The 11,297-nt window shown below is 45.8% G+C and overlaps 1 protein-coding gene across 3 annotated transcripts in view; it reads right to left on the bottom strand.

Annotated features, from left to right (window-relative positions):
• Positions 1 to 11,297, bottom strand: part of GNB1 (G protein subunit beta 1) — a 117,115-nt gene that overhangs the window by 62,279 nt on the left and 43,539 nt on the right. For all 3 annotated transcript variants that reach the window (XM_017882491.1, XM_017882492.1, XM_017882490.1), the window contains exon 2: positions 615 to 663. The gene's annotated coding sequence lies outside the window, so the exon portion shown is untranslated. The remainder of the gene's footprint in view (positions 1 to 614; positions 664 to 11,297) is intronic.

Raw genomic sequence — 11,297 nt, 5'->3', positions numbered from 1 at the left:
CAGGCCATTCTCCTACCTCGTCATACCGTGAAGCTGGAACTACAGACGCCCGCCACCTCGCCCGGCTAGTTTTTTGTATTTTTAGTAGAGACGGGGTTTCATCTTGTTAGGCAGGATGGTCTCGATCTCCTGACCTCGTGATCCACCCGTCTCGGCCTCTCAAAGTGCTGGGATTACAGGCTTGAGCCACCGCGCCCGGCCTCTCCTGCTTTCTAATGAAAACAGCTAGAGAAGTACCGCTCTCATTCGGAATATAAATCCTCATCACTGGGACCCTAAACCTTCTTGCTCAACACTAAATGGAAGGTTTTTTTGAGGATCAAATTGTTTTGAAAACCATCTTTGGCTTAACAGAGATAGAAAAAAACTGTAACAAAAACCAGGGTATTGGCCAGGCATGCTGGCAGATGTCTATAGCCTCAGCTACTCAGGAGGCCGAGGTTAAGAGAACCCCTTGACCCCTGGAGTTAGAATCCAGTCTGAGCAACATGGCAACACCCTGCCTCTTTAAAAACAAACAAACAAAACTACCAGCTATTTAAAAAAAACAAACTCTGAAAAAATTTATATATTGTCTTTCTAAAACTGAAGAGGATCAAATGTATCAAAATTACCTTAATTCAGAAGGGCTTCTGGTCTGGTCTCCAATACATGTACACTTGTCTGAAACAAACAGAAAAGGTTGTGTTTGTATTGCATTAAGGTTGTGAATAAAATATTCTATTTTGCTAGTAGTTACATTTGTGCAACAACACATAATTTCGACCCTTCCCTATTACTATTTCTCCCCCAAAATTGCTTTATTTAGCACTACTGTCATATTTTGTTTTTCAGCGTCAGAACAAAATAAGAAATCAGATCTGTTTCTTTAAGAATCCTTAGAGGCCGGGCGCGGTGGCTCACGCCTGTAATCCCAGCACTTTGGGAGGCCGAGACGGGCGGATCACGAGGTCAGGAGATCGAGACCATCCTGGCTAACACGGTGAAACCCCGGTTCTACTAAAAAATACAAAAAACTAGCCGGGTGAGGTGGCGGGCGCCTGTAGTCCCAGCTACTCGGGAGGCCGAGGCAGGAGAATGGCGGGAACCCGGGAGGCGGGGCTTGCAGTGAGCTGAGAACTGGCCACTGCACTCCAGCCCCTGCGACAGAGCGAGACTCCGTCTCAAAAAAAAAAAAAAAAAAAAAAGAATCCTTAGAAATGCCCCAGAGAAAGTATCTTGAATTAAACTGAATCCTATCACTAGAAAAATTACAGTAACGATTTAAAAACTAATGCAGGCCAGGCCCAGTGGCTAACCCCTGTAATCCCAGCACTCTGGGAAGCTGAGGCAGGCAAATCACCTGAGGTCAGGAATTGGAGACCAGCATGGCCAACATGGTGAAATCCCATCTCCACTAAAAATACCAAAAAAAAAAAAAAAAAAAAAAAAAAAAAACTAGCCAGGCGTGGTGTCACAAGCCTGTAATCCCAGTTCCTCAGGAGGCTGAGACAGGAGAATCGCTTGAACCTGGGAAGTGGAGGTTGCAGTGAGCTGAGATCACACCACTGCACTCCAGCCTGGCTGACAGAGCAAGACTGTCTCAAAACAAAAACACAAAACAGGCTGGGCATGGGGGCTCACACTTGTAATCCCAGCACGTTGGGAGGCTGAGGTGGGTGCATCACCTGAGGCCAAGAGTTTGAGACCAGTCTGGCCAACATGGCGAAACCCATTTCTACTAAAAATTCAAAAAAAGCTAGGCATGATGGCAGGCGCCTGTAATCCCAGCTACTTGGGAGGCAGAGGCAGAAGAATCACTTGAACTCGGGAGGCAGAGGTCGTAGTGAGCAGAGACCACGCCACTATACTCCAGCCTGGGTTAGAGCAAGACCACGTCTCAAAAAAAAAAAAAAAAAAAAGCTGGGTATGGTGGCTCCCGACTGTGTAATCCCAGCACTTTGGGAGGCCGAGGTGGGTGGATCACAAGGTCAAGAGTTCGAGACCAGCCTGGCCGATATGGTAAAACCCTGTCTCTACTAAAAATACAAAAAAATTTGCTGAGCGTGGTGGCGGGTGCCTGTAGTCCCAGCTACTCAGGAGGTTGAGGCAGGAGAATTGCTTGAACTTGGGAGGCGGAGATTGCAGTGAGTCGAGATCATGCTACTGCACTACAGTCTGGGCCACAGAGCGAGATTCCATCTTAAAACAACAACAACCACAACACAACACACACACACACAGAAAACACTAATACAATTCAACAAATTCTGAAGATTAATTTAATCCAGACTTTGCCTGTTGGGCATGACAGTGGAAAACATTTCATCTGAATCTCAAGGAAGCCACTAAATAACTACTTCCTGAGTCCTGGCAAGTCTATGTTGGGACACTTCCAATTCCTCCCTCTGTCCCTCTCCTGCTGACACGGTCCCATCCAGTGCCTGGCCCTGGTGCCCAGGAAGGTGGCTTGAATGGTGACAGAGATCACAAGAGAGGTTTCTGACTCCTCTTGACACACTTCTGGTGGAATGAAAATATGTCCAATTCTAGATGTCTTCTGATTTCAGAACATTTATTTTATTATTTTTGAGACAGCAGTCTCGCTCTGTCACCAGGCTCAAGTGCAGTGGCATGGTCTCAGTTCACTGCAACCTCCGACTCACTGGTTCGAGCGATTCTCCTGCCTCAGCCTCCTGAATAGCTGCGATTATACGCACACGCCACCACACCCAGCCAATTTTTGTATTTTTAGTAGAGACGGGGCTTCACCGTGTTGGTCAGTATGGTCTCGATCTCCTGACCTTGTGATCCGCCCGCCTCGGCCTCCCGAAGTGCTGGGATTACAGGCCTAAGCCACTGCGCCCGGCCTCGTTTCAGAACATTTAAAGATGCTTTTGTAATCGCTCCCTCAAATTAAACTATGTGAAAAGACCACTTGCGGAGGCTTCACAGGTCACCACCTGCCTATTAATTCAGTGTCTTGTGAGGCTGCAAACTAACATGCACACATCTAGTCTGGAGTCAGGAGATGAATCAACAAACTGAAATGTCTCCCAGTTGAACTGTGAATTCTAATTCATGTGCTTAAAGTAGTTTCGTTTTGCAATTATGCTGCTTATGTACAAGCAAGCACATACTTTTCTGGCAGTAAAAGTGAGTGTGGAAGGAAAACAGTTTGGCAGTTCCTCAAAAAATTAAACACAGAATTACCCCATAACCCAGGAATTCTACTTCTGGGTATATTCCCAAAAGAACTGAAAGCAGGGACTCAATGCATGTACACATTATGTTCTTAGCAGCAGTACTCAGTAGCCAGAAGAAGGCGGAGACAGCCCAAATACCCACTGAGCATGAATGGATAAATAAAATGTGGTCTATCCAAACAATGGAATATTATTCAGCTATAAAGATAGAACAGGCCAGGCGTGGTGGCTCACGCCTGTAATCCCAGCACTTTTGGAAGGTAAGGCGGGTGGATCACCTGAGGTCAGGAGTTCGAGACCAATCTGGCCACCCCGTCTCTATTAAAAATACAAAAATTGCCGGGCGCGGTGGCTCACGCCTGTAATCCCAGAACTTCGGAGGCTGAGGCAGGTGGATCACGAGGTCAGCAGATTGAAAACATCCTGGCTAACGCAGTGAAACCCATTTCTACTACATATACAAAAAATTAGCCGGGTATGGTGGCGGGCGCCTGTAGTCCCGGGAGGCTGAGGCAGGAGAATGGCATGGCGTGAACCCAGGAGGCGGAGCTTGCAGTGAGCCAAGGTCGTGCCACTGGACTCCAGGATGGGCGATAGAGCAAGACTCCATCTTAAAAAAAAAAAAAAAGAAAAAAAAAAAGAAGTCCTGGTCCTGTCTCTGTTAGAACACGGACAAACCTCAGAAATATGCTAAGTGACAGGTGCCATATACAAAAGGCCACATATACGACCCCATTTATGTGAAATATCCAGAACACACAAATCCACAGAGACAGAATGCAGTGGCTGCCACGGGCTGCACGTGTGTGTGTGTGTGTGTGTGTGCGTGCACATGTGTGTGCAGTAGACAATTGCAGGGTTTCCTTTTGAGGTGATGAAAATGTCGTGGAATTAGGTAGAAACGGTGGTTGCAATACATTGTAAATGTACTAAATGGCACCGAATCATTCACTTTAAAATAGTTTAATTTTATGTTATGTGAATTCCACCTCAGAAAAAAAACTTGGGTGTGAAAGTTGGGGCACACAGGTAAACAATGAATGATGCAAACTACCCCAGACTTCATGAAGCGAAGCCTCGCTCCAGGGCAAGGTCCTATAAGCACACTCGAAAGGTGCCATCAAATCATCAAGTTTCAAAGCATGGGTCTCAACCTCAGCAAAACGAACATTTTAGGCAGGGGTGTGTGTGTCCCCGTAGGATATGTGGCAGCATGCCAGTAGCGCTCCTTTCCCCAGCTGTAACAGCCACCTGGCGTCCAAGGGGCAATACTGACCCCAGTTGAGAACTCTTTAACTGTCACAATTATCTCAATCACTAAATATAAATATTTTCAAAGTACTTTCCAGATCAAGGGACAGGTAGGAAAAGAAACGCTACTCAAAAAAAATACACATAATCTGCTCTATTTTATCATTACTAATTATTTTTTTGAGACAGGATCATCCACTGTCATCCAGGCTGGAGTGCAGTGGCACAATCACGGCTCACTGCAGCTTTGACTTCCTGGGCTAAGGCGATCCTCCTGCCTCAGCCTCCTGAGTAGCTGGGACCACAGGCATGCGCCACCATGCCCAGCTAATTTAAAAAAAAAAAAAAATTATTTGTAGACATGGGGTCTCGCCATACTGTGCAGGCTGTCTTGAACTCCTGGGCTCAGACGATCCTTGCAGGTCAGTCTTCCAAGGCGCTGGGATCGCCGGCATGAAGCACCGCACCCAGCTGCTCTATTTTAATGCCTAGATCGCCCTGTGGCTCAGATCATGACTCAAGATTGGAGTAAGGGTGCTAAAAGTGCCATCCAATCACCTTAGCCTGGATTCACATGGAGAGCTGTCTGGACCCATTTCTGGCTAAAAACAAGATGACCCAAATGTACGCTCTTTTTTCTGACTATCCAGCTCACAGAACCCCACACTAAGGACAGGACTACTGGTCCCACAATAATGTAACCCTAAACCAGTAGCACCACCCTTAAACAAAATCAGGAGCTGGGCCCACATCTGTAATCCCAGCATTTTGGGAGGCCGAGGTGGGTGGATCACCTGAGGTCAGGAGTTCGAGACCAGCCTGGCCAACATGATGAAACCCCGTCTCTACTAAAAATACAAAAATTAGCCGGGCACAGTGGCATGTGCCTGTAGTCCCAGCTACTCAGGAGGCTGAGGCAGGAGAATCACTTGATCCTGAGAGGGGGAGGCTGTAGTGAGCCAAGATAGCATCTCTGCACTCCAGCCTGGGTGACAGAGCAAGACTCCATCTCCAAAAAAAAAAAAAGATTGGGCACTTTTTCAAGGCTCTTGATAAAATCAACTGACTCTATAAAGCTAATTTAGCAGTATTAAATATTAATATGACTTCTTTGCACATATATCCTAGTATTCCTACTTTTATTTCAACATTTTTCAAAATCTAGAAGCTGAATCCTTGAGACATACCTAGAGATTTCTCTACAGGCTGCATTCATATTTCAAATCAAGTCAGGGTATACTCGTGGGGGGTGATTTCTTCTCTATCAACACAACCTACGATGGGAAGCACACACAAGTGCACCACTGGTTATCTACAATTCTGAGATGCCCAAACCAGAATAGGACACAGACTTTCTCACATTCAGTGTGAGCAGTCTTATGTTTACTACAGGCTTTGGGGTATCTGATAAAAGCCTTGCTCTAACACATTGAACAACTAGAATGTGAAATAATACTGAACTTCATGACAACTCTGTATCATAATCTTCAACTATCTATGATTAAACTAATAAACAGGATAAAAACAAACTAGAAATGCCTTCTTTCAAACAAAAATTAGAGTTCAGTACCAATAAAAAGATGACAATACCTGTGAAACACAACCAACCAACCAAAAAAAGGTCTAAATACATCACGTTAATTTAGGGTACTCTAGCTGTACAAACATGGGGGCATATTCTAAGGGCAAAGAGAGTAACAAAAAGTTCTGAAATTTAGGTACCACATTGGTGGCATAATAATGCTTAAAGTATTAATATGGATATGTATGCCAGAGCAAAATGAGCGAAGATATGGTTGTTATTTGGGGAGCAAGGTTTACACCGGAGGAGGGAGGCACAACATGGACTATCTGAAAGCAAGGAAGGGCCCCCTGGTGTTCAATCTGAATTTGGAGACAACGGTACAAATTCTCTACACATTTATTCCTCTGTAGAGTCGTTTGTGTGTGTTAAGTCCATATATACATATATATACACACACATGTATATGTCCTATCTCTTGTCAACTGAAAGGTCTAGAAGCAACGACCTCTCCACACACAAAGCCCAAATCCTGGTTTTACAAAAATGATTCCCTTTAAAAGGAGCTTCAGTGTTCCTTTGAGAAATCACTCCCTCAAGGTCTGGCACAGGGAACTGTCTTGCTATGGCAGAAAGGAAGAGCTCCAAAACTAAAAAGAACATGTCAAAAACACACCAGCTTGAAGGAAGTCCACTGGCCAAATTTAGGACAATCTGAGGGTCAACATGACTAACAATGGTAACGGAATATAATTACTGGAGCTACAAAAAGAACACACAAGCACACGATAACATATAAATAAAACAGAAAACAAACAAAAACAGAGGAAAAGCGAAGCTCTTCTTAATGCCAATACATATAGAAGGAGTAAGATTTAGCCGGGTGCAGTGGCTCATGCCTGTAATCCCAGCACTTTGGGAGGCCAAGACGGGTGGATCACCTAAGCTCAGGAGTTGGAAACCAGCCAGGTCATCATGGTGAAACCCCATCTCTGCTAAAAAAAAAAAAACACACACAAATTAGTCAGGCGTGGTGGCTGGCGCCTGTAATCCCAGCTACTCGGGAGGCTAACGCAGGAGAATCGCTTGAACCCAGGAGACGGAGGTTGCAGTGAGCAGAGATCACGCCACTGCACTCCAGGCTGGGAGACAAAGTGAGACTTAATTCATCAATCAACCAGAGTCTCACTGTCACCCAAGTGGGTGACAGCTTTGAACAGCTCACTGCAGCCTCGAACTCCTGGGCACAAGCCATCCTCTTGCCTTAGCCCCCTAAGGAGCAAGGACTCAGGCATGTGCCACACTGCACCTAAATTTTTTGTTTCTTTGTTTATGGAGAGAGGGTCTCGCTATGTGGCCCAGGCTGGTCTTGAACTCCTGGTCTCAAGCAATCCTCTTCTCTTGGCCTCCCAAAGTGCTCGGCTTATAGGCATGAGCCAACAGTGCAGCTGAAAGTGAAGGACTTAAAGCCAGAGAATTTAATGCCAGCAAAGGGTGGCTGGATCGGTTTAGAAAGAGGGTTGCCTTAAAAAATGTTCAGGTAACAGGAGAAGCTGTTTCTGCCAACCAACAGGCATCAGGGTTACCAGATGCCATGAAGAAAATCATTGAGGAAAAGAAAATCTGCCTGAACAGGTTTTTAATGCAGACAAAAGTGCCCTATTCTGGAAAAAACTGCCACAAAGGACACTTATTAGTAAGGAAGAAAAGTGAGCCCCAGCACTGAAGGCGGGCAGGGAGAGGCCAATTCTACTGCTTTGTGCAAATGCAGCCGGGTTTAAGAACAGGGCTGCTCTTATCTACAAAGCTGCTAACCCCTGAGCCTTGAAGGGGAAGAGATAAACACCAGTTGCCAGTCTCTTGGTTGTGGAACAAGACTGGGACAACAAAATCCCTTTTTCTGGATTGGTTCCATCGATGTTCTTTGTAGTCAGGAAGTACCCTGCCAGTAAGGGATTGCCTTTTAAAGTTCTTTAGATATTGGACAATGCCCCTGGCCACTCAGAACCCCATGAGTTCAATACTGAAGGCACTGAGGTGGTCTACTTGCCCCCAAACACAGTATCTCTCCTTCAGCCTCTAGATTAGGGGGTCCTAAGGACCTTTAAGGCTCATGACACACAGTACTCTATGGAAAGAACTGTCAATGCTATGGAAGAGAATCCCAATAGACAGAACACATCGTGTCAGCCTGGAAGGATTATCCCACTGAAGATGCCAAGATTGTTACAGAAAAGGCTGTGAAGGCCATGAAGCCTGAAACAACTAATTCCTGCTGGAGAGGACGATGTCCAGATGCTGCGCCTGACCTCACAGGACTTATGAGAGCCAATCGAGGAAATCATGAAAAGACTGTGGATATGCTTTTAAAAGGGTAGGGGTGGGTAAGGACTTCAACATATGGATCTTAGAGATATTCAAGAGCTATTAGACACCACACCAGAGGAAGTAACAGACGACACCTCGACAGATGTCAGTGCTTCCAAGGTGGAGACAGACCATGAGGAAGCAGCAGTGCCGAAAACACGTGGACACTGGGCAATCTGGCAAAAGGTCTCCACTACCCAAGACTGCACTTGACTTCTTTAAGACACAGACCTTTTATGGCACAGAAACTAAAACTAAAGCACACAATAGAAGGTTGGTATTATACAGAAACTTCTTCAGAGCAATCAAACAGCAGGCCGGGTGCGGTGGCTCAAGCCTGTACTCCCAGCACTTTGGGAGGCCGAAGCGGGTGGATCACAAGGTCAGATGTTCCAGACCAGCCTGGCCAACATAGTGAAACCCTGTCTCTACTAAAAATACAAAACATTAGCCAGGTGTGGTGGCGGGTGCCTGTAATCCTGGCTAATTGGAAGGCTGAAGCAGGAAAACTGCTTAAATCCAGGAGGTGGAGGCTGCAGTGGGCCGAGACTGCACCATTGCACTCCAGCCCAGGTGACAGTGCAAAACTCCGTCTCAAAAAAAAAAGAAAGAAAGAAAAAGAAAAAAGTCAGAAATTATGTATTTCAGTAAAGTTCCACCAAGTATGCCTATCTCTCCTACCTCCCCTTTCACCTCCTCCACCTAAGTGAGCAAGACCAAGCCCACCTCTTCCTCCTCGTCAGCCTCAACCTGAAGATAAGGAAGATCTTCCACTTCCACTCATTAAATAGTAAATATATTTTTTTCTCCCTTATGATTTTCTTAGTGTTTTCTCCAGCTTGCTTTATCGCAAAAATATATAATATATAAAACATACAAAATATCTGTTGACTGCTAGCGGTAAGGCTTCCAGTCAACAGCAGGCTATTAGTAGTTAAGGTTTTGGGAGTCGGCCGGGCGCAGTGGCTCACACCTGTAATCCCAGCACTTTGGGAGGCCAAGGCGGGCGGATCACGAGGTCAGGAGATCGAGACCATCCTGGCTAACATGGTGAAACCCCTTCTCTAATAAAAATACAAAAAAAATTAGCCAGGCGTGGAGGTGGCACCTGTAGTCCCAGCTACTAGGGAGGCTGAGAAAGGAGAAGGGTGTGAACCTGGGAGGCGGAGCTTGCAGTGAGCCAAGATCACGCCACGGCACTCCAGCCTGGGCGACAGAGTCTCCAAGGAAAAAAAAAAAAAGGTTTTAGGAGTCAAGTGATACAAGAATTTTGACTGCACAGCAGGTGAGCACCCCTAACCCCTATGTTAAGGGTCATGATATTTCTTCCCCTTCACTCTTTGTAACACAATTGTCTAGCATTTTACTTCTACATGTTTTTTGAAGATTCTATCTGGTCTTTGTTCCCAGTTCCTCAGAAGGAGCTTCAACAACTATTGGATGTCCTTTGTTATTCATGAGCCTCCACGTTTGTGCTAAGAGATGAGCTGACTCAAGATAGAGGTTAGTCACTAGAAAGACCAACCATGGATTAGACAGTTGGGGTCTTAAACCATTCTGATGGGGTGGGAGAGGGGCTAGAGATTGTGCTCAATCAACTGTGCCCAAGTAACAAAGTCCCAGTAAAAACTCTCAACACCAAGGCTCAAGGGAGCTTCCTGGTTAGAAGCTCGTTGACCCTGATTTGTCAGGAGAGACCCCATGGGAAAGGGCTTGGAGAATATGTGTTTGAGACTCTCCTAGGCCTTGCTGTATGTCTCTTCATTTGCCCGGTCTGATTTGTATTAAACTATTTACAGCACCAGAAGAGAACTGCAGCGTGAAGGGACACACTTCTGCCTGAAGAACTTTCTCCATCTCACTGGGCAGATCTACTGGCAACAAACCCCACAACTTTTGTCTGAGGAAGTCTTGTGTGGGACTAGGTCACACTCTGTCACCCAGGCTACCGTGCAGTGGCACAATCTTGGCTCACTGCAGCCTCAACCACCCAGACTCAGGCGATCCTCCGACTTCAGTCTCCTGAGTAGCTGAGACCACAGGTGCCGCCAGAACACCTGGATAATTTTTTTTTTTTTTTTTTTTTTTTGTAGAGATGAAGTCTCGCTATGTTGCCCAGGCTGCTCTTAAACTCCTGGGCTCAAGTGAGTCTCCCACTCAGTCTCCCAAAGTGCTGGGATTTACAGGCATGACCCACCATGTCCAACTTGTATGAAATATTTTTTTTCTGGCTACATTCAAAACTTTCTCTTTGACTTTCAGCAGTTTGACTATAATATCCCTAGGTGTTAAGGGCTTTTTGTTTATATTTATGGTGCTTGGAGTTCTCTGAACTTGACAGACCTCTCGTTTGCTGTCTTTTACTAATGAAAAAATTCTCAACCATTAGCTCTTTGAGTATTTCTTCTGCCCCATTTTCTTCCAGGGCTCCAATTATATGTATATTAGACAGTCTGTTATTGTCCCACAACTACTAAACACTGTTTTTTGAAATGGAGTCTCTCCATCTCACCCAGGCTGAAGTACAATGGCACAATCTCAGCTCACTGCAATCTCTGCCTTCCAGGTTCAAGTGATTCTCCTGCCTCAGCCTGAGTAGCTGGGATTACAGGCCCCTGCCACCACACCCAGCTAATTTTTTTTTTTTTTTTTTCTGACAGAGTTTCTCTCTTGTTGCCCAGGCTGGAGTGCAATGGTGGGATCTTGGCTCACCACAACCTCCACCTCCTGGGTTCAAGCAATTCTCCTGCCTCAGCCTCTCGAAGTAGCTGGGATTTCAGGAATGCACCACCACACCCCGCTAATTTTTTGTTTTTAGTAGAGATGGGGTTTCTCCATTTTAGTCAGGCTGGTCTCGAACTCCCCACCTCAGGTGATCCACCCGCCTAGGCCTCCACAAAGTGCTGGGATTACAGGCTTGAGCCACCACGCCCGGCCCCCACCTGTGATGTTTTTAAAGAATCTCTAGGCCG

Source organism: Rhinopithecus bieti, unplaced genomic scaffold (assembly GCF_001698545.2).
Source record: "Rhinopithecus bieti isolate Rb0 unplaced genomic scaffold, ASM169854v2 scaffold_13351, whole genome shotgun sequence".
NCBI classification, from domain to species: domain Eukaryota; kingdom Metazoa; phylum Chordata; class Mammalia; order Primates; family Cercopithecidae; genus Rhinopithecus; species Rhinopithecus bieti.
Note: the sequence above shows the minus strand (reverse complement) of the source record. Positions and strands in the feature narration are given on the sequence as shown.